At 39.3% G+C, this 23,604-nt stretch overlaps 1 protein-coding gene across 1 annotated transcript in view; it reads right to left on the bottom strand.

Moving 5' to 3' along the window:
* Window positions 1-14,548, bottom strand: part of elfn2b (extracellular leucine-rich repeat and fibronectin type III domain containing 2b) — a 73,997-nt gene extending 59,449 nt beyond the window's left edge. The window contains exon 1 of the mRNA XM_006791610.3: window positions 14,463-14,548. The gene's annotated coding sequence lies outside the window, so the exon portion shown is untranslated. The remainder of the gene's footprint in view (window positions 1-14,462) is intronic.
* Window positions 14,549-23,604: the final 9,056 nt, after the last annotated feature.

Here is a 23,604-nt window from a genome sequence, read left to right as displayed (position 1 = left end):
CTACTCCTCCTCCTGGCCAACCACCTGCCAACCTGCTACACCAATGCCTCAAGTCTGCTACCCATGAATTTCCTACCTATATTCAGCATTAGAAAAATCCTTATAGCTGCCTTTCTGGGAAACTAAGAAAACTCATAAGAGGGCCAGAAAAAAGCAGTACTCCTCATTGGCTACTAGGTCTACCCCTTGGAATCTCTCTAAATTCCAATTAGGCTTTGCAACAATATGCAAGATTTGTCCTATTCACGTGCTCTTTCTGTCCGAAGCTATTCACAATAAAACCCCTAAACATATACACAATACAATTACTCATCTTTGAGTAGTAGAGGTTACTCTTATTGATAATATATAGTTGCAGAAGCATGTGGAATCAATTTACAGCAAAATGTAGCAGTTTAATAAAATCTCTTTTTGCTTTTGGTCCTTATAGTAAGTTTTTAATCTAATAAAATTGTAGATAATATTTAATATACTGCATTTTTTCTCTAAGAAAAAAAATCTCTGTAATATTTCTATTATTAGCATAAAGAGAGGGCACTGCTGTTGGGGCTACATAAATGAATCTGAATTGAATTAAACTTAACTGATTTAAAATTGAAGTCCAACAATATGCATTTCTAAAGATACATTTTTATTGTCGATAGAAAGCATGACACTGAGTGCTAGCTTTTCAAATCTGATTTAAAAGGAAGGAAGAAGAAATTAACGGATCTGTGCGTTTGACAAGAGAAAGCAGGTAAACTGATAAATAAAGAATAATACAAAATGTAACAAGAAAGAAAACCTTTTTTTTAAAAACTTTTAAACTAACTTAGTAGTATAATGTCAGCACATTTTTGCACCTGCATACAATAATCAGGTTTTTCATTACACATTGAGCAGTGTTGCAACCAAGCAGAAGTGCATTTCTCTATTTACTTTATATAGGAATCAGTTCTTTACACTACTCATTACATTACTTTGCAGCATTAGGATCACCTAACATGACCTACATTTCAACACAAATTTACTTTTAAGGAGTGTGTACAATCCACCAACAGCAAAACTGAAAAACCTGCCCAAAGAGCACCTGACATAGAAATGTGTTAACCGCAGCTCTGCTGTACAAACTGAAATTGTATGTATCACATTTCTTTGGCCAGTGCTTGTATTGAGTTGATATTTTGTTTGCAACAGAGGATAGCTATTTCTGGTCATGTTCTTGTTTTTCATGCAACAATCAGACAAAGTGATGTGCATATGTCTACTCCTGAGCATATTTTGCTTGTTTTGCCATTTCTGTCATAGCTGATGTGCAGACTAATGTTTGGCAGTTGTTGAAAAGCAGCATTTGATGGCTAATGGCAGTATAGAAGAAACAAAGACAACTGAAAAATGTATGGGATACAAATAACGGCATAATTGTTTGATAAGTAACTGTAGTGTTATCACTGATAGTTTTCCACTTTACAAATAGCTGCGTCCACAGCATTATAGAAAAATATGAGGTAAGGCAGGTAAGAATTATTAACTCAAATACATGTGAAGTATCATGAAAACATCCTTTATTGATGAAAATTGGACTTAAGTTTAATTTAAGAAAGGTGGTTGGCATCAGTGTGAATTGTGACATTTTACAATCATGGATATTTTGGGTGGTTGTGATATATATTATGTAATATAATACTAAAAGGCTTTCAGACATATACACTGACTCACTCACTCCCTCAGGCAACTCTAACAAACTGCAGGAACAGATATGTAGTCATTGTCATCATCAGCTCAAGCAGCTAGTGGATTTCCATCTGAATAAAAACAAAAACATTTAGATTTTAAGAAAAAAAATCTATTTATGCTTCAGATCTTTGGTATCCAAATCATGAAAGTTTGCCTACTACATAACTTTTATTATGTAAGCTGTTTAGAAAAGTATGAGACTGTATAAACGACATGACTGTGCCATGCATATAAACCATGGCACAGTACAGTGTCACATACACAACACACACACACACACACACACACACACACACACACACACACACACACACATCTAAGCCTTTGTTGCCTGGCTGGTGGATTAAGTGTGAGCTTTGTGAAATGATTTGAAACCCTAGGAGAGCAAAGAGGATGCATATGCATTGTGTTTATGTGATGTGCATTTGGCTTAGCTTTGTGCACATTTTACAGCCTATGTCTGCTTGTATTCAGGGCTTGCAGTGAGTCTGTGTGGGTTTCTGTGACTACAGACCAGCAAAACAAAATAAAACAAAACAGTGTTAGACTCTGGAAAATGAAAAAGAAGAACAAATGAACTTTCCCTGTCTTGTTTTAACTGAGGATGTACCGCAATCAATATTATTATTGACTAAAGGAAAGGTAGTGTTTGACTATTGATTACTTATTTCTGCATTAGTCCACAGCTGAAGACTCTCAGCCAGAAAACATAACTGTAAATCTGAAAGCTTGTGAACATGAGCCTTTTTTATGAATGAAGGCACAAAGGTACAGAGTTGGTTTTTTCATGTCTGGAAATCTGTAGGCTAAAAGCTAAAAGCAGCCACAAGTACCTACAGGTTTTTGCAGGCTGCAGGTTAGTTGGGGATGATCTAATCTCTAATCCGCTGGAACAATTTAGAAGTGGTCTTCCCAGAATCATCAAAGGGTGATCCGTCCAAACAGAGCTTTTCGTGTTTCAGTATTTTTTTCATAAAATACAGTCACTTTGGAAGTTTTCCACAGCTTCCGACTCATCCGAAAATCTATTTAATTTGTTGTTTTTCTCACTAATCCACAAATAGTCTCCACAATGAAAATGTAAAAGCCAAGTTTTTCATGTAAATGTTTTTTTTTTTTAAAGGAAAAATCTCAGACTCTGCCTTCATGGAAATGATTATCATTAGCAACAACTACCAGGAAAGGATTCGCTTCTGCTGGAGTTTTACTCCTGTTAAAAGCCAGTTTTCCACCGTTGCAAAGTGCTAGCTCATATGGGGTCTTTTGATTATTGGGTGTTTCTCCAGAATACTGTAGCTTATTTACCTTACAGTAGAAAGGACTTTGAGGTGACTGTTGTTGTGATTTGGAGCTGAATAATCAAACCTGAATTCACCCTTCTGTCTAAGCCCAGTAGAAACGCATTGAGGAGCAAGACCAAATGCATCTTTTTCTTTGACATTTACAAGACTGCCAGTGCTGAGCTTTACTGCAACTTTTGTGCCATCTGAACTAGAGAACATTTGTCAAAAACATCCTGAACTAAGGCATGTGCCACATTGTGTCTGCTAACAGACTGCTTTTAAATCCATCAACATAGTAGTTCCTCAAAACATTGCCTATTTGCCAGATCGGGTTGATTTAAATTTCTTCCTCATCCCCAAAATAAATTTCATTTTGAACGGTTGTCATTTTGACACAGTGGAGGAAATCCAGTGCATGTTACAAATGGAAATCTGAAAGAACAGCAGCAATCCAAAGCACAGCAGTATTGCTGGGAACAGTTTATAATTACACAAGGACGCTACTTTAAAAGGGGATATCAGCCAAATTTAAATCATATAGGATTTTTCCTTTAAAAGTACAGTCTCTGAACTCTATTGCTGCCCTCATATTCAGGCCCTTCATTGAGTAATTGGTTAATGTCTGGCATCAATGACAACCTCATGTCTCAGGAATTACCCTAGAAGCTTAGCAAATGTTGCTCTCAGCAGTTTCTTCAAAACATCTTGACATTTCAAACTCATCTGGGTTGAATAGGGAACATCTATTTTCAGGTCTTTCAAGAGATGCTCTACTGCATTCACCCATGCCTGAATGCAGCAGAGCATGAAGTCACTTCTGTGTTTTTTTAGTGGTATGCTTCAGATTCTTGTCTTGTTTAAATGTATCCTATCACCTAGAGATCCTGAGGATTCTGTAAAATCTTTTCTTGACGCTGTTAGTGGAGTAATGCCCAGAACTCGTGATCTGTGACTATACAGTTTAATTTTCACTTTATTAGATCAGTGCATATTCAGTCTTGTTCGCTTTGTGGCAAGCTCCCAAAGGGTTATCACATTTCATTTAGACCTTAGGCCTCATTCACACTGGCCTAGAAATCGACCAACAACCTCCTGTCAGTCACTTAAAGAAAATGTGTGTTCCCTGCCTGGTTGGCATGTGGTTGCTGGAGGATGCTTGAGTAAAATCAGTTGCGTATGGGCTGCAACCCAAAACTTGGTGTGACTCTTCTGGTGAAAATAAGACTTCTGTGTTCCCTCATAGCTGGCATGGAGTTTAGATGAAAGACAACTACTTGTCCACAAACACTTATCAATGCTCACCAAGCAGAAGTGAAATGTCAAAAAGAGCAAGTGTTGCATCGACTTATGCTTGGCCCTTCATGTTCTGGGTCTCCCAAACCTTATTGCCACATCTAAACAGCATTTCTCTCAATGATGAAACTGTCTATCTAGCGAAACCTCCATGCCATCTGGCCACTGCACTCTGTGATGTGTAGTTGCAGGATTAATGCCGTTCAGTCAAAACTCAAAATGATCTTGGAAGGTGAACTGTGACAAACCTGTGGGCTGCGTCCTGTTTTGTTTGATCAAACTTGCCTGTATGTTCATGGAAGCTTGATAGGGGTTCTCTGCCACTGTGTTTATATAGGTTTCCTCTTTTTTCATGACCATCCAGGAAGCTTAGGCACTGAAATTTTGGTTTTAGATATAGCTAAGTATTTCTTTTCTTTTCTGAGTGGGGATTTATGATTCTTGTCTTGGTCTTAGAGACCCTGATGTCTACTAGCTACATTTTATATATATTTTGTTACACATTTTGCTACAGTTTTCTATACAGTTTATATATTATATATATTATGTATAATAATTTTTTTAATATTATTCTCGTTCCATAATCTTGTTCCAGATTTCTGGTTGGGTTGTCCCCCCTAGACTTTTAGATGAGGGGTTGTAAGAGTAATGCAAACCAGAAACAGAGATAATCCATCTTCATCCTTTACTTTGAATGCCTGACCCTGCAACCAAATAAGTTTCAAAAATGCAGCTTTCATTTTGAAAGTGAAAGTCTCCATTGCACCAACCACATTTTCACTACTGCTCGGGAAGTACCTTACTAATGTTTGCATATAGAACAGCGTCTTTAATGCAAAAAAAAATGTTTCCCCAGCAGAGTCTCCAACTGGTCGCAAGGCCCATGAAACTGAGATCTTATGCAGATAAGGTTCAGTGAATTCAGTTAGGAACAGGTGTACTCCAATTAGTTTGTAGAAGCAGCAAAGCATACACATTTATAGCATATCTGTATTTTAAAAAAAATGCTTTTTGCTTTTTTAATGTCTTTAGACTGAAGGGCAAAAAGAAAACTTTATAAAAGCATTGCAAATTTACTGATTTGTCGAAGCGTGGCTTTTTCCATCAAATCAGCCATGAGGCCTCCAGGGTCTGTCTTCACCTTTTTCCCACAACAAAATGCAGCTTCAGTGAATCATAAAGCACGATAAATGCCGCTTTTCTTTAGAAAATTGCTTAATAACAAAAATGCTAAACTCCTACTGCGAGCTCAACAGATGAAACAATTGCCACTGTATTCAGGTGTTCAGTGCTCTCTGGATGCCGTTTTGTTTTCAGTACCAGAATGCTCTTAACTTTTGCGTATGTAAGAGGAAAACAAATAACACATTTCACAAACTGGGTTCTAGACCAACTCTGTGGCCAAGACATTGCAACAGTCAGCTTCTGTAGGCAAAAATCACACTAATTAGAATGCAAACAGATGCTTCAGTAGAACATGCCACCAAATACTCATCCAAATCAACAGTGCCTAGGCATGCACACAGGCACACACACACACACACAAGCAGGCTGACTAGAGATACAGTCTCTCTGTGAAACTGCAGTTGCAGAATGGGTGACAGAGCTAAAATATTTATACCCAGATCTTAGCAGTCAGTACTAACAGAGGAGGGAAGACGGGGGAAAGATGGATAACGACAGGGAAAGAGGAAGATATCCAAGAGAGGCAGGCTACAAGAAAAGGGGCGATGGAAAGTGTCGCTGTCTGTGGGTAAGAGGAAAAGCAGAGTGATAACAACAGAGAGAGAGAGAGAGAGAGATGAGTGTGCAGCACAGATGCCAAATGAATCTAGGGCAGTTCAGAAAAACAAGGCATTATTCCAAAATCCACTTGCTATGTGTGTGCAAGTATGTGCATGTAACTGTATTTCATTATTTGTGTGTACGTGTTTGTGTGTGTATCTAGTAAATATGCTAAGCATCCATTTAAAGTGAAAGTAGCATACCAGAGGTTAAATATCAAGCAGAAATACCACAAGTTTCTCTTGCGATTAATCTCTGTGCTTTTATTCATCACCCTTGAACAATTGCACTGCTCTACACATCCCTCCCACTCTACTTTCTGCCTCCCCTTCTCACACACACACACACACTTCCACAGCAGGCAAGCGAGTTTTTTTCCCGCTCCTTCATGAAACTCAAACGCCGAGGGATTTTGTATATGTGAGCATGGGTGTGAGTTAAAAGGGGTGGGGGGAGGGTTGGCACAAACCAAAGATGATGGCAGATGGCGTCCTTACTTAACACACATACAGTACACACAAACACTGAACACTAAGCAGATACAGTACATCTTCATGCCATGAAAAAAAGAGCACATGCGTAACATCATGGCTCGTAATAAGCGTCCATCCAGACATGCAAAAGCTTCATCAACTTTCTGTTGAGGTCTGTGCAGATATGGTGGAAAATTTAAAAAGAATCACCAATCACAGCATTTAAAATACCTCCAATATACTTTTTTCTCTGACACTGATTTTGATTGACACTTACAAGGTAAACAGTTTCACATTGTGCGCGCTTAACGTATGAGTAAGTCCATTTTCTAAGACTCTAAAAATATTGCTCTTATGATTCACATCAGTAACAGCTGCATATTGGATGAGTCATGTCAAAACGCCTTCATCCTCTGGAGATTATTAAATTTAGAAAGCCTCCAAACACTTCATAAAGTTTAAACTAGTTGAACTAATTTCCATTCACTTTTGAAACGCTGTGGACTTATTGGTCCAGATCACCACCTTACAGTAAATACACAGATCTGGAACCTTGACTCGCATATGATGATATGTTTTTTTTCCCTCTCTCTGACCATTTTAGTCAGACAACTCACATTTGGAGTACTTACGTAAGGCAGAGAATAGAGTTCTGACCTCATCACTCCTGGCAGAAAACCCTTGCGTAGAGGTATTGGGGAATGATGGGTAAAAATACCTCCAGTCAGTCTGCAGGTCTGCAGGTGGGTGACGTGGTAGTTGAAGCTGAGCAGGGGAAATGTGCACTGGCAGAGTGCAGGGAGAGATGGGAAAATTTGCAGCTCGAATAGCTTCGAAGCACGCATTTGGTGCACGATGTCAAGAAGAAGGTTTATCGTGTGTGCGTGTGCAGCAGTCCAGCTCTGCTGATTGCTTGAACTTTGCCCCTTTAAATGCATTACCATTGCAATGCTGAAAAATTTTCTCACAGTGTAGCCAATTTGTGATGTTCTATTCTGAAGCGAGGCGTGACCGTCCATACACACATCAAAACACTCGCGCACGTGTTACTTGAGTTTGTCACCAACACCTTCCATCAGACAGACACGCATCAGTTCACCCTCCTCTTTGTGTGCGACAGCCATTCTCCGTCAGAATCATTTTGTCAGTGTCAGGTCATATTGCACCACTTTGTCACTCCAATTACAGTCATAAAGCTCAGAGTTGCAAATCTATTAATGCGAGAGCCGAAATCAGACTGGCCCTGAAATAAAGGCTCAGATGTGAGCAGATGTGGAGCTGAGTCCTTACTTAAAAGTGCTTGTCAATTCCCACACTGTTTAAAGCCCACTGGCTTTCTGCGGATCTGCATGTGGCTATGAAAGTAATGAGAAAAGAACGCCTATGCCTCTCGCTGATTCAGCTAAAATGACTTCAGCATTGTTTTTAAAGTCGCACAGCTGAGTTCAGGTAGCGCGTAACGGGTCTGTGCCACTCGGCAGCGTGGGACTTTACATTCAGCACTGGGTTGAAAATACTTGGTGACAAGGATTTCTGCAGATTTTCCATCAACTCTTTCCTGAATTTATGGTTAGCTTGACAGGTATGGGATGTGCTTGAACCCTCCTGTGAGAGTTCCTGTCATTCAGTGGGTTAGGTGATGTGGAAGAGCTGGTTCACCAGCTTCTCATTCCTCCCTGTTCTTTCCCGTTCTTCTTGCCCTTACTCCTCATACTGTAACATTCTTATTTCCCCATCTCTACCTGTTACATGCATTGCTTTCCATCATTTCTCCCAGTCCCTAGCACCGTGCTGTGTAAACCCTCTGTATTCCTTTCACGTCTCATCCTCCGACACAGGGAAACACAGATTTCCCCCCTATCAACACATTCCCGCCTAGTTGAAGTACAGCTAATGAAACTGACTCTAAATCTCTCAAATCTGTCACTGGATGTTGCATTTCTGAAACCCCGTCACAGATTCACCGTCTACTATGTGTCTCAGTTTCTTGCCCAAGGGGACCTCCCACAGGTTCTTGGCAGTGAAGGAGTGACAGTTGTTGTGAAACATGACTGTTGTATTGATTGCACACAGCACCGCAACAGCTGGTAGGCTGAAAAGGGAGCACAGTGTGCTGTGGCCAAGAATTTTGATGTGGAGGAGTAAGCAAGTGTGGATGTTTCCCTGGGGTTATCCCTCTCAGGATCTTTGCATAATCTTTTCTGGTGGATCCAGACATTGATTTGGAGGGGCGTGGCTGGGAAAAAGGGAAGCTACGAGAGGTAAATCTGGTGGGGAGTGACAATTGTGGGCCAGTGAGCTGAGAAACCTGATTTCCAGGAATATAAACTTTAGGTAAGTCCATTATGAGCACAGTGCTCAAAATGAACTGGCCCATAATGGACTGCAACTTAGTAAATCAACCCTGCATTTAGGAAGGCATGATACTGACATTTACATCTTTATTTACTGTAAAAGTTTACAGAGGTCTACAATTTCACAGTGTGGCAGATTTTTCATAGTCTCTATCTTCAGATAGAGAAAGTATAAATAGAAAAGGGAAAAAAAATCATTTTTATATTATTATAATAGTTTATCAGTTAAAAAGCTAGTTGAAGACCTCGTTGTTAATATACAGTACTGTGCAAAAGTCTTGATCCATCTCAGCTTTTTATTTCTTTTTTGCTTCCAAGAGGCCAGATATTTGTTGTCATTTTTAGATGGACTTGAGTTACCCAGGCTTTCTGAAGGTCTTTCAAAGTTTGGTCCCCTGCAAGTTACTTAACACTGACCTATGAATAGAAAAGGTACCTAACTCAAAAGATTAATTACTGCTGTGTCTACACATACCAGAAAACATTTAAATGCATTTTAAATTGTATCTTTAGGCACTTATTACTAACTAGCTGAATCCATAAAAATGCCAATGATACCAAGGTTTGACAGGGATAAAATAATATTACTTCACCAACCAAGGGGATCCCCAAAGAGGTATTATCCAAAAACTTTGCATTTTTCAGAATGGTGTGCAGTGTGCCCTTGAGAAAAAACTGAAGAAACTGGACAAATGAAAGAGAAAAGAAAAAGAGGCAAGCCTATAATGTATCTACAGCAGATGAACAGTATCTGACATGCCATCTCTTTAAGAAATAAAAACAAATCCTGCAAATACCTCACACACGACCAAAGATGGTGCATCTGGCCCTTCAGTTGATTCATGCACTGTTCACTGAAGTGTCATCAAAAACGCAAGGGAATAGTGGCTGTCAACAAGTCATTATTAAGGAAGGGAAGCAGGGAAAAAAGGCTGAGACGCTAAACTACACAAGAACCTGACTGAAAATCAGGGGCAACAGGTCGATGGAGTGATGGATCCAAATTAATTTATTTTCTAACTCAAATCATCAGCAGTATGTATAGAAGAGGGCAGGATAACGGTACCAAAGTGACTATCTACAGCCATCTGAAAGACATGGTGGAGTCATGGTTTGGTGCATTTCAGCCAGCACTGTTGGGGATCCTCGTGAAAGTCAATGGAAGTATGAACCACAGAAAAGTATCATCAGGTGCTGATCCGCCATGCAGTACAAATTGGCAACAACTTCATTTTTCAGCATGACAATGATCCCAAAAACACTGCCAATGGAGTAAAAGTGTACCTGGATAGGAAAATACACAATGGAAAACTATCAGTCATGGACTGGCCTCCCCAGAACCTGAACCGCAACATCACTGAAGCAGAATTTGATCATGATCACACTGAACTGAACAAAAGACAGTCAGCATCCAAAGAAGAGCTTCTAATTTCCTTAAACAAGGCTGGAAAACTACTAGTGATCATATAAAATACTGACTTTTAAGCCCATTAGTCTCTGTCCCATATGTCTCCTTGTCATAGGAGGTTTCAGTCCTGTGTTTTAAATCCTAAATTTCTTGTATACTGTTATCAATAAGGCTGAATTTGTACCTACAGCTTGGAGTCTAGAGTTGCAAAATGGCAACATCTCAACAAAGTCGGCTGTGAGATGTAGCAGTAGTGATTTAGTAGCAAGGCAGCTAAGCAGTCAGTCACGCTCCCAGCCATCTGGGTTTATATCCCATCAGTAATCAGAAGTGCACACTATACATGTCGTCACATATGTACAACATTTTTTATGCATTTAATCTCCACATTAGTTTGTGCTATTATACTGGCCATATGGAATAGAAAGAGAAAAAAGAATGTCCTTTCTCTCTGATAGCAAATATTATGTTTTACATCTAGACTCCTTCACCAAACCACCATCGTTTGACCTGGATCCTAGGACAAGATGCCTAACCTAGGCTAGCTGAGCTCTAACTATCTTGGTCTCTAAGTGCTCTGAGGTTAAGACCATAAAATAGCACTAATGGCTCAAGTCATTAACTTTTCAATAACTACTGAAGCTCCCACCCATCTGGCACCAGTCCAGTCCTCCACTCACCTATCTTTCTTTCCTCCGTTTTATGCACAGTGAACTCTAAAGTGTCAATTTATAGAGTTTTCATTCATGAAAACTGAAATGAAACTGAAATCAAAGTTTTTGCTAGTATTATATTTGTCAGCTCTTGAGATCTAACCTAATAGTAAGCACCACAGATGTTTTTATGAGTAACACAGTTCAATAGCATCCTGATGAAGTGAAGATTATATTGCAGCAAGCCAAAGGCTTTTGGTTGGTAGGTGGTCATTATTTAGGTCTCCCAGGCACTCCTCCCATACTGATTTTCTCCCCCCCTTCTTCCTTGGTGCACCACTGATCTGTGATTGCAATTGATTGGAGACTGCTCATCATTCCTCCAGGGGCAACAAAAGGAATCATTTGACAAATGAATGCAGCAGGTGGAGAGAAAATTAAGAAATGTGTGGAAGGCAAACTGATACTATTAAGGGAAGATATGGGGCTCTCTATAGTTTGACATGTAGCTCTTATGTATTTTTTATTTATGCAAGTAGGTGACGACAGTGATTGACGGAGCCAGAGTAAAAAAGGCCAGTAAAGGCTTTCACTTTAGTGAAAGCTAATTTACTATATGGCATACGAAGAAACCCGCCTGCTTAGGAAACTGACATGTGACAAATGAAAGGAAAATACTCACAATAACAAAATTATAGCAGGATTTTGGATCCTGATTCTGATAAATAATAGGGTTGGGTGAGAAAAAAGATTCAGTATTGTATTGTGATATTTTGTGAGACAATATTGTATTGATAAAGAGACACTAAATATGTGTGTTTTGTTAAAAAGTTAAAATTCTCTGGGAATAGTAGAAACAAGAGGCCTTATCTCACTTGATAGGAAGCAACCTTTCTGCAAACAGTCTGACTTGGACAGTCACCAATAGAGAGGCTGCAGAAGGTTTGCAAGTTCTATCTAATTTATAAATGCAGACAGATTGCCAACATGTTGATATCAGTCTGAGTCTTTATGAATAAGCATAACTCGTGGGGACTTGACTTAGCTGACTGCTAGCTGGTTGTATTCAAGATATATTCATATGGAACAGGGTAAGGTTGCTGAGTACAGATGTAATAGTTAAATGTGATTTTCTGTCCATGTAGACAGAAACACGCAATGTTCACTGATTCATCAGTTAACTGCTGTATTATCACAAATATATTGCATATATTTGTGAACTTCACCCCATATAATGGCATACTGATGACTACTGACTTCGGTATTACGGCAATAATTGATGAAGTGAGATAAAATATAATAATGTATTCCCCAGTTTTGTGTTTTGGTGATGGTGTCGAGCGTCATCGTTAGGCTATTTGTTAATTATGTGCAAGTAATTATGATTTAGGTGTAGCGAAAGCTGCAGTTAATGAGTCATAGTATTTTCATAGTCATCATACCATTCAGTGAACCACTGTGCCCTATGGATGGAGGCCCTATAATCCTGGAAGACACCATTCTAGTCAGGATGTAAAAACACAGGATGTCAGATGTCTCCACAAATTTGCAGCGACGCATTCATCTAAGTGGACGAGTGGACCAAAACCATCAGCAAAATAACCCCACAGGCATAACAGAGCCAACGGGGGTCTCCTCACTGCCGGGTCAACCGTTTATGTTTTTTCTTTTAATTTGTCACCTGTCCAAGCCTGTCATATAAGGAGAAACCAATGGCACCATTTCAGGAAGCATCCTTATTTGTGGATTATATGCATTCCTTCTTTCATTATCTAAGTAAACACAAGTCCTTCCTTTGTTATACTGTGTATTTACATGATGTATGCAGATCATTTTCAAAGACACACATGCACGCGTACAAACACACACACACACGCACCACAGCTTGGACACCCACTACTGCATCAGTGTCTCCAGACACTGTCAATTAATTAGGGCTGCAACGATATGTCGACATAATCGATGACGTCGACTATAAAATTTCATCGACGCAGGATTTTATTGTATAGATGTGTTTGTCCTGTAAAAAGGCTTGAGCACCTCACAGATGGCTGAAGTCACAACAGCAAGCATCTTTAGCATGGTTATCAGCAAGCGTAACTCCAGAGCACGTCCACTGCAATCGTGAATTCATGAACTGAATCATCTGGAAACTTTGGAAACTTTGTTAATTTGGACTGGAAACTAAAAAAAAATTTGATTTAATTGGAAGCTTGTTTTGAACGTAGGGACAGAAGTCTTTTTCCAATTCCTATTTGCACATTATTATTTGTTTAAATACTACTCGCGCTATAATTTGTATTGCCTAATACCTAATTCATATGTTTCCTGGGTCATTATTTTAATTTGCTGTGGGATGAGACAAAAGGGTGATATTCGCAGGTGGGCAGACTTGAGCAGGTGAGGTACTGGAGCCTAGAACAGGACGTTTCTCCACAGGACACGGAGATAATTAGAGTTATTGAAATAATCCCTGACTAATCGACTAACGAGCGAAAAATTGTTTGTTAGTCGACTACCCAAAAAATCTTTAGTTGCAGCCCTACAATTAATATAATCAAGTTAGTGATTACAACAAAAAAGGAAAGTGTTGTTCACATTTGCTAACTGTTATCTCGTGCCTAGCAGCCTAAAAATGTGTGGGCGAAAGAATCTGTGCGGTCCATCGGTCAGTAGTCGGACACTGTTGCTGCTGCCGGCAGACTATCTCACTCTATCTCTCTCTCTCTCTGTGTCTCTCCCTCAATCGCTAACTCACACACGCGCGAGCACAGTGAAACTAAAGGCAGCTTAAGCCAAAGCCCTGACTGCAGGTAGAAGAACAGAGAGGTGTCTGTAGCGCAACAGAGTAGCTGGTCCATCCATTCACCCTCCAAAAAAAAAAGAGAAAAAAAGAAAAACCCACAAGCTAGAGCACGCGCGCGCGCGCACGCACAGTCAGTTTTATGCCCTGAGCGATTCCCTCCCTCGACACTAAATCCCCTCGCGCACATCTGTCCATGGCGCGTACTCTGCCCGGCCATCCTATCTCCGCAGAATCCAGCATAAATACCAGCCAAGCTTCATGTGACACTCTAAATCTACCGCCACAGATTTTAATCACTTCTAAAGCCAGTCGCGCAGGAATACCACCTTATGAACGACAACTGTACCAAAAAGAAAAGAAAAAAAAAACCCGAAGAAAATGCGCGCTAATACCCAGCAATAAAATTCTCCTGATTGCACGTACATATTTCTAAAACCTAACTTTGCTCCTCATCGCGGATAATTCAAACCACAAACAGGGAAAAGCGTGCTTTCATGACCTCATGAAATCTGCCATATGGAGCTTCTGTTGCACCAAGAGGACTCAACCTAGCAAAGCGTTGGGAGTCTGTGGTGCAGGTGCGTCCTCCCGTTGCCGTCGCGTGCATATATTTTATCATACCAGGATGGGTTAAAATAAATAAATAATTTAAAAATATAAAAGATGAAAAGGGGCAATTTTTGTACAGTACCTTCACTCATTTTTCCTCCAAATCGTACGTCGAGGGAGCAAAAAGGGAGCTTTTTTTTCCATCCAACGTCGCAGGCTCAGCACCACGGCGGGAGTGGATAAGTGAGAGAGAGAGAGAGCGAGGGGGAGAGATAGAGAGGGAGGGAGGATGCATAGCCTAGACCTCTGCGTAGACTAATATAGTCCAACTGCAGTGGGCATCTACAACTGGCTTCATTTTCACTACAGTATAACCTACCTACGGATTGGGTCACCACTTAACCTCTTTTAATTGCTGGTGTGGGGTGTTTAATATTCATAAAATCTTCAAGTCATCACACCTAGGATTATCCAGCGTTGATTGCCATAACTCTGCATGCACACACAGGAGGCTGACACAGACATGCAGTCACTGCATCAGTGATTCCTTCTACCTCACATTCAAGACGTGAATAGGCGCACAAGCAATCTGACTGCCCTCGTAAAACTTGATTGAACAGATGCAAAAAAAAAGAAAGAAAGAAAGAAAAAGAAATCAATGAAGAGAAGGACCTTTTAATAAGTACAGTTTCTTGATAGATGTTAATTATTTACTCCTTCCAAAAACACAATAATGCTAAAGGCAGCATCTGACCCCAAGCACAATTCAATAATTTGCAGCATTTTTTTCTAGGTTATGGTGAGGGGACAATAAAAAATGCATTGTTGTGTTCAAATGAGAGCCTACGTTTTTGACAGTTCCTCCTCCTCCTCTTCCTTCTCTTCCCTCTCATTTTAACCGCAAACACATTTGAAGCTCTAAGATGGAGTAGGATGGGAGCGATGAATTTTCCCAGCAGTTTGTGAATCAGGCTATTGCAGGAAAAATCTAGAGGTATGAGAAGCCCCTGAGGATGTTCTGCCTGTGTGGACAGTGGGGAGGATGATTCTGTTTTTTTCACGGCAAGAAATATGTTGAAGGTGTAATCATACTCAATTAACACTCTTCCCCTCCTCATTTCACACTTGCATTTTTTTCCATCACAGAAGCCAGCACGCCCATACACATGCAAACACACATGTTTACCTCAGTTTATTAACTCACACTCTCTCAATCTCTGTCTTTTTTTCTCTGTCAGCAGAGGACTATTAGCTCAAGAGAGTGCTGTGGCATTGAGACTTATTAATTTTTATTCATATCAGTAGGTCCACTGTTGAGCCAACACCAATGGTTTGTCGTAGCATGATGCGCAACAAATTAAATTTCGCTCTATCTGCATTCATATGTGATGACCTCTTTAAATGTTTATGCTTGCATGCACAATAGGCTGTGTCGTACTGTCTACGCTAAAATGGACCTGTTCCAAAAATAATGGGGATTTCTTGCATCAAAAATCATCATGCGAAAGGTTTTTGTTTTGTTTTCCAATATCCACACACATAAATCAGATATATGGTGATACTGGTGAAATTCAATTCAATTCAATTCAGTTTTATTTATATAAAACCAAATCACAACAACAGTTTCCTTTATATCTCAAGGTAAAGAAGGTAAAGAAAGAAAACAGACAAAACCCCAACTATCATATGACCCCTATGAGCAAGCACTTGGGCGACAATGGAATAGAAAAACTCCCTTTTAACAGACCTAAAGCAGAACCAGGCTCAGGGAGGGGGCGGCCCCGTCAGGGAGCAACTTAAGAGGCTTTTGTGACATTTTTTCTACTTCTACTGTGTTTTATTCAGTTTCCAGTGTATTCTGTGTGCTTTTGCAGCATTTTTCTGTTTGCTGGTGTTTTCTTAAGTTGTAGTGTGTTTGACCTCTCTTACCCATCACTTATTTCCACACAAGTATCTAAGGAAATTCTCTCTGTCGCCTGCATTTGTTCAGTTCTGGTCTACTATTAGCCAAGAATTTAGAACAGGAGTCAAAAAGTGTTTGTTGACCTACCTTCTTAGGTTATTAAGTTTTTTTTTATCTGTATCTACACATATCCAATAAAGATGATGGAAAACCATGACTGAGGATGAATTTGACCAATATTGATGACAAAGTTATCGAAATGAAGTTATTTGCTTAAGTTAAAAAGTACTTACGTCACCGGTTTATGGAGTAACGTCATGTAATCATGAAAAAAAAAGATGGGCCTGAAAAATCTACAGGAGTTTGTCTATCAGACATATTTGAACAGACTGGTTAGCCATTTAAAAGTTCACATGAAGCTAAAAAGATAGGTCATCTCTCAAAAGCCTAATTCTGTCAGACTAGAAAATGTCGAGCTTCAGGCTAGTGCTTTTGCTCTCATGGGACCCAAAATTGCTGGCCTGCCTGCTCGCATTCATAACTAACCTCAACCAGCTGTCTAGTCTTAAATACTTCTTTCCTAAATTCACTCTCACTTTGATGCATGCAAACGTTTTCCTAGCAGCCAAACAATTAATGACTCCTCTTTTATTACCGAATTACTGTCAGGACCTTTAATTCCCGATACTTCTTGTGATCACTATGTTGGAAAGAAATGGGGATGTTATTATATCACTAATAAGGTTCTGGGATTATGACACTGGCTACTCCAATAATGAATCAGTTGAAATCTTTCCAGATGGGTGCATCCATTTTCTGCTTCAGTTTAAGTATATTTTCTTATTTTTACTGCTATGTTAAATAGAGGATCATCTCTTTCATATGGTTATTTGCAGCTTCTTCTGTTTTTTTCCTTCAATATGATAATGTTTAACACTACAATTTATGCATGGCTTTGTCTGTAATTGTGCTTGCTGGGTGATAAATGGCTCGTGCACTTACCTCCTCCTGAATGGAATAATTTTATTGGCATTAAGGGCAGGTCTGATGCGAATGTAATCGTATGCCAGGTTTCTGTGCTGATGAGGTGACTCATTGTGCATACATCATAGTGTTTTCACGCATTGCATCAGGTTTTCTCAATAGGCAATCAAGATCATTAGACTGCCCTTCATTTTATGTCGTTATGACAGATCCGTGCTAATGTGCAACATAGGATTGACTGGCCAGTAGTTCCCACTATACATATCATGGAACAAAAATAGAAGATCAGGCCAGTATATCACATTGTAATATGGCCTTTCCACCTATGTCCTTATTCTTAAATTAAAGGGAGTGCCATAAAACCCATCGCAACTCAAGAGTTGGGCCAATTCGAGCTGCCAGGGGCGAGTGGTGGGGCAAACCCTAAACAGGTCGCCAGTCTGCTGCAGGGCTAACAGCTCTAACTGCATTGCTTTGGGAAGAAGCCAGAGTACCTGGAGAGATTCCTGGTGGATTCTAACCTATACGAGCAAACTATACAATCTGTAAAAAAAAAAATGTGTTGTACATGTTCAGTAAACCTACTTAAAGAATCAAGTAAGTCAGCAGAAGTAACCAAGGTTATTTACGGGGATTGTTGGAGTTTTCCTTTGATACTCTTTGTAGGAGCTTCAGTAAATGCCCACAAAAGGGCTGAATGATGTCTGCTGGAGCCTTGTCATTCATTCACTTACAAAGGCCAGCATTTCAAAGCTGGGCCTATAAATAGGGTTATTCCGAGATTTATGAAATGATAGATATAATTACAGGTATTCAGTGCATGCTCTACAAACAGAGTATGCAGGAAGCATGACACATGAGGTTTTGTACTATATAAATAAATATTGAAAGTTCTCTGGACAGTAAAACGATTAACCACCTTCTTTATGGAGACCTTTAAAAGTGTCTCAAAGCACATTTAGAAAACCCCAGCAACAGTGATGTGAGAAAATTAGGACACCCTATGAAAGCCTGTATATTTTAAAATATATTTGGACATATGGATATTTAATATAAATTTCAAGGATACTGAGGGATCCAAATAATATAACTAAACAACTGAAAAATAAGAAAACCCTTTTTTAAAACTTTATGTGAAACGTAATTTAAAAAGAATGCAAATTCGGGTGAGGAATAAATTAGGACAGCCCCTCATGTCATCCCACTTAAAACGGTTAAAATCACACACAGTTGTATCATGTCAGGTGCACATGATCAGTACATTGTTACCCATCATTTTAAAGGAGACTTGCCCTATTTAAACCTCAGATTTAGTTTGGTGTGCTCCTGACTGTTGAAGTGTTGAAGTGAGCGCCATGGTGAGATCTAAAGAGCTGTCTGATGCCCTCAGAAAGACATTTGTGGCTGCTTATGAGTGTGGTAAGAGATTCAAAAAGATCTTAAAGGAATTTGACATCAGCCATTCCACCATCTCAAAAATTGTTTACAACTGGTGGACATTCAAAACAACTGCCACCACGCCCAGGTCTGGCCGTCCAAGCATATTCACCCCCAGAGCAGACCACAAATTGCTCAAAGAAGTCATCAAAAATCCTAAAATGTCATTACAGGAACTACAGCAGGCTCTGGCTGCTGTCGATGTTAAAGTGCATGACTCTACTATCAGAGACTACACAAGTTTGACTTTCATGGAAGGTGTGCAAGGAGAAAATATTTGCTCTCTGAGAGAAACATTAAGGCCAGACTGAAGTTTGCCAGAGCGAATGTAGACCAAGACCATGACTTCTGGAATAATGTTCTTTGGACAGATGAATCTAAAACTGAATTATTTGGACACCAGAACAGTAGACATGTTTGGCGTAAACCAAATACAGCCTTCGAAGAAAAGAACCTCATACAAACTGTGAAGCATGGCCGTGTCAGTATCCTAGTTTGGGGATACTTTGCTGCAGCAGCACCTGGCCAGCTCACCGTCATAGAATCCATCATGAATCTGAAACAATGAGCCAAAGCATACCAGCAAATCCACCAAGAACTGGCTAAAAACTAAGTAGAGAGTCCTGGAATAGCCAAGTGAAAGCCCTGATCTTAATCCCACTGAGATGCTGTGGGGTGACTTGACAGACTGTACATGCAAGAAAACCCTCAAACATCTCACAGCTGAAAGAATTCTGCATTGAAGAGTGGCCCAAACTTGCTGTCGATGTCAGAGACTGGTAAAAGGTTACAAAAGGTGTCTCACTGAAGTTATATCAGCCAAAGGGGGCAACACTAGTTATTAAGGGGTAGGGTGTCCTAACTTTTTCCTCCATTAAAATACACATTTTTGTTCATATCTTTTTTTGATGTGTAGTTTTTTTTTTTGTTTAATTACAATTAAGTCACTTTCTTTTCCAGTAATACATGAAAACATGATTAGATATTGATATTTGAACATTTATTAATACAGAGCCGATTATTTTATGGGGTGTCCTAATTTTCTCAAATGACTGTAAGTGTGTCAATACCAAGTGAATTTAAACCTACAGCTCAGGGACCGGATCAGGGTTACAATCTTTATTTGGCAAGAGTCTTTATCCAGGTGATTGGTCCAACGAGTCGGGCCAGAACTGAACAGGGGATAGACGAATCAAAAAGACAAGCAAACCCTTTATTAACGACACAAAGAAACACAAGGCCGAGACTGTTGCAGCTGTGCAAAGATGAACTTGCAGAGGGAAGGGAAAAATGAGATTAAATACACTGTAGAGGGAGGGTATACAAGAAACAAATGATAAAAGAGCACCGATGGTACAAAAAGCAAAGGAAAGCATGAAAACAAGAATTAAAAAAAACATGGACCAGGAGAAGAGATGAAGAATGACAAGTATATCATGACCATATGATGATAAACTATACCCATGTCTGCTTGTTGCTTTGTTTTTTCTGAATTTTTACCAGTAGATTATATTATTTTAATATATTAAATTTTGTATGACTTTCTCAGTCCATTTGTTCAATTCCACCTATGTATTTCTATTAATGGAATTATTTAGTCAGTTAATACTTGCCATAGGTCCTAAGTTAAAGCATCACATATGTCATACCAGGGGCGTGGGACAGAAGAAAGTCTCCTTTGCTGCATTCATCATCTGAATGGGCAACTTCTGATAATTTGAATTCATCAAGTGTTGGAGGTACTGCTCCACTGTCACAATGCTCCACCTGCTGATGTGACTGTCTAGTGCTTGGCTGGAAAATCCACTCGCAAAACCTTTGCTCTCCCTGTCACATGTCATAGCACAAGGCAAATGCCCTAAGTGCCTGCAGTGTGTATTTAGCTTTAGTTGTTTCCATCCAACCATAGTAGAGTGTTTAGCGTGCATTGCCATCAATAAGTCAGACTTGTTCCCAGTGGCTGCTGGTTCCTGTCTGGGCTGCCCTTTGTCACTGACTTTGTTCATCATATTTCTAAGTACAGCTAAGTATGGAGGTTGAGCTGCAGCAGGTTAGGTGGTCTCAGGATCTGGTCTCTGCTTTTCTCAGATGGTGTGGTTCTGTTGACCTCCAGCTTTCACTGGGGCAATTAGTTGCTGCCCCAAGTGTAGGTGTTCGAGCATCTTGGGGTCTTGTTACCACTTAGGTGGTTTGGACAGGTGAGGTATTTTGAGCATGTAAATGAGGCCTATTGGCAGACCCAGGATACGCCGGAGTGATTACACATCCGGATGGCTTCGTTGTGTGTTTAGTCTTATTATTTTTGCAATTGAGTCAAAATAGCCCATTATAGTTGCATCGTGTAAATACGATACAAATGAGGTTTAACTGAACTTAACTGACACCAGAGTCAAAGGATGGTGAATAAGCTTTTAAGTCATAAAAATTGATTACAATGTAATAATGTAATCTTTAAGCTTTAACATTGCATAGCTAATAATGCTTTGAGAAGAAATAAACCTTGTTATAGATATTATTCTGCTATTAAATGCTTTTTTTTTTAGAGTACCCAGGAACCTCAGTTATAGTCCATGTATGTTAAATATGTTGGCAGAATGAGAGTTTATACACTTGTGAATGTGTTCTTTCACATTTTACATTTCCTTGTCTAATTCATGTGTTTGTTGTTTGGGGGTCTACTTTGTTTTGCATTAGTTTAGTACTGAAAAAAAATAACATAGAGCTTTAGCTGCACTTAGAAATCCGTGTCCCTCTCAGTCATGTTCCTATTATAGTGGATTAAAGAGGATTACGTGCCATTCAAATGTCTGTTAAATAAAACATGCAATAGGAAAAGTTTAGCACTGTCACATTAGCTGTCTCAGTTTGAACCCCTGCTCCGGCCACCTTTCTGGCACTTATGACCTTTGGCTGATGCCTACATGTTTTGACAAACTCTGACACGCACCCAGCAGTTCAGATAGCGGGATTGTTTACCAGACGTGGTATCTCAGCTGACTGGCCTCACGACTCGAGAGCTGCAAGTGTGTTTCCATGGTAACCATGTATAGTATTGAGAAGAGCAGCAAAGAGAGTGGAAGAGAAGCAGAGAAAGAGAGAGAATGAAGCAAACCCTGGGAACCATGTCTTGTTATAATTATCCTTATTTTGTCAGTTATTCCAGCTGTGTGTTAAACATGATGCAGGATTGTCGTTTGCGGCATAAAAAAAATTAATAAATAAACAAATAGGCTTCTACTAATTTGTTAATAAGCATTTGCAGTAACTGAGTTAGTGAGTTACAGCTGAAGCTGGAGCGTAAAATAAAAGCTTTTGGAATGAACGCCTAAAAACTGCAGGAAACAAGACATACTGAGTTTTAGATGCTACAGATATTTAGAAAAAAATAAAATTGGAACACCTGTCTAATGTCACAGTAATAGATATTTAAGCAGTTAGGTGCATTTGCAAAATGTGGAACTAACTTATCTTACATTTATGACAGTTATATTGTCTTAAAACCTTGTAAAGCATAGTAGTCTGCCATTTTGATATAATTGGCAGTGACTGAATCTGAATTCTCCTAGGATGATCTCTGAGCTGCAATATTTTTAGTAACATAAAGAGAGAGAAAAAAACCCTATTTGTATTTCTTAGTTGTGGTGCAGGCTTGTGGAAAAACTGTCATAATTAATATTACATTAATTCAGTGTTTATCACATAGAAATGTTTATGCAGAGGGAAGAGGGGTTTAGAGTGGGAATGCGGGCCGTGTCATCAGTGGCCTCGTGCCTGGACAGAGATGAGGGCAGCATCACTAGATTCAAATGGGATCCAATCAGCAGTCAAGCAGACAGAACGCAGAGTTCCAGCTGATCCTGACTGACACTATGCATCATTAAACAGGAATCAGAAACAGGCATTTGAATGCATAAATTTTCAATGATATAGTCAAACGAGCATGCAAACAACATCACGCCAACAATTTTGAATATCAGCAGGCAAAATAAATATTTTTTTCTCTACGCATATTCACGTTGTGCCCCAAATATGATGCTCCTTCAACCACCTTGTATGTCTGTGTAATATATGTGGATAGTTTAAATTGATAAATCATACACAAAAGGCCTGAAACCTAAACACTAAACTTGGCATACAAGGGAATTAGCACAGCTCACCTTCCGTTTCCCTGCTGTAACGCTACTACTAGTATTAGTACAATGCAGGTTAATACTCAATACCAGCAGACATATCTGCACGTGCACACACACAAACAGATAGATAGTAACTTGGTAACAGATGGTAACATCTAGTGGCAGTTGACAAAACTGCATCACTCAGTGTGTCACATGCTCAGTATGTAGCTTTCGGTAACTGATACAGTCCATTGAAGACTTTACAGAAAACACTGGTAGCAGCAGTGTTATTAACTGTTAACCCCTTCATATCAAAAACCACCAATCTGTTTATGGTTAGTGTTAGGGTTAAGTTAGCAGCCATTCCTTTATTTAAGAGAATTAAGCTATGTAAGGTAGACTTTCAAAATATCATCACCACTACTTTGCTTTGACTAACAGATGGTGTCAGAATGGCACAGAAACTTGTTTTTTTTTTCTGCTTTATCTTTATTTATATTAATAATATCAATATCATATAACATGGACTCCTAGAGATATCATCATTTTATTTTTATACCATTTTAATTAGACGCTTCAGAATGAAATGTTGGATTTCATGTTACACATATGATTTAAATTGAACAATGTCTTCTTGGTCGGAGTCAGGAAGCACAAAAGCTGCAATCTCATAATGTGGTTGAACACTGCAGCCTTCAGGAAGACATTTGTATTACATATGCATTACAGTAAACTTGATGATATCTGTATACTGTAAAAGTTTTAGTCTACAAGTGCAGGTTATAATCAGATATTAGATTTCCTGGGAACCCAGATTATCGAAGAGTGAATCCTGAGTGTTGTAA

Source organism: Neolamprologus brichardi, chromosome 4, assembly GCF_056152115.1.
Source record: "Neolamprologus brichardi isolate AB-2024 chromosome 4, ASM5615211v1, whole genome shotgun sequence".
In the NCBI taxonomy this organism is placed as follows: domain Eukaryota; kingdom Metazoa; phylum Chordata; class Actinopteri; order Cichliformes; family Cichlidae; genus Neolamprologus; species Neolamprologus brichardi.
This window is presented reverse-complemented; position numbering and strand designations above follow the sequence as displayed.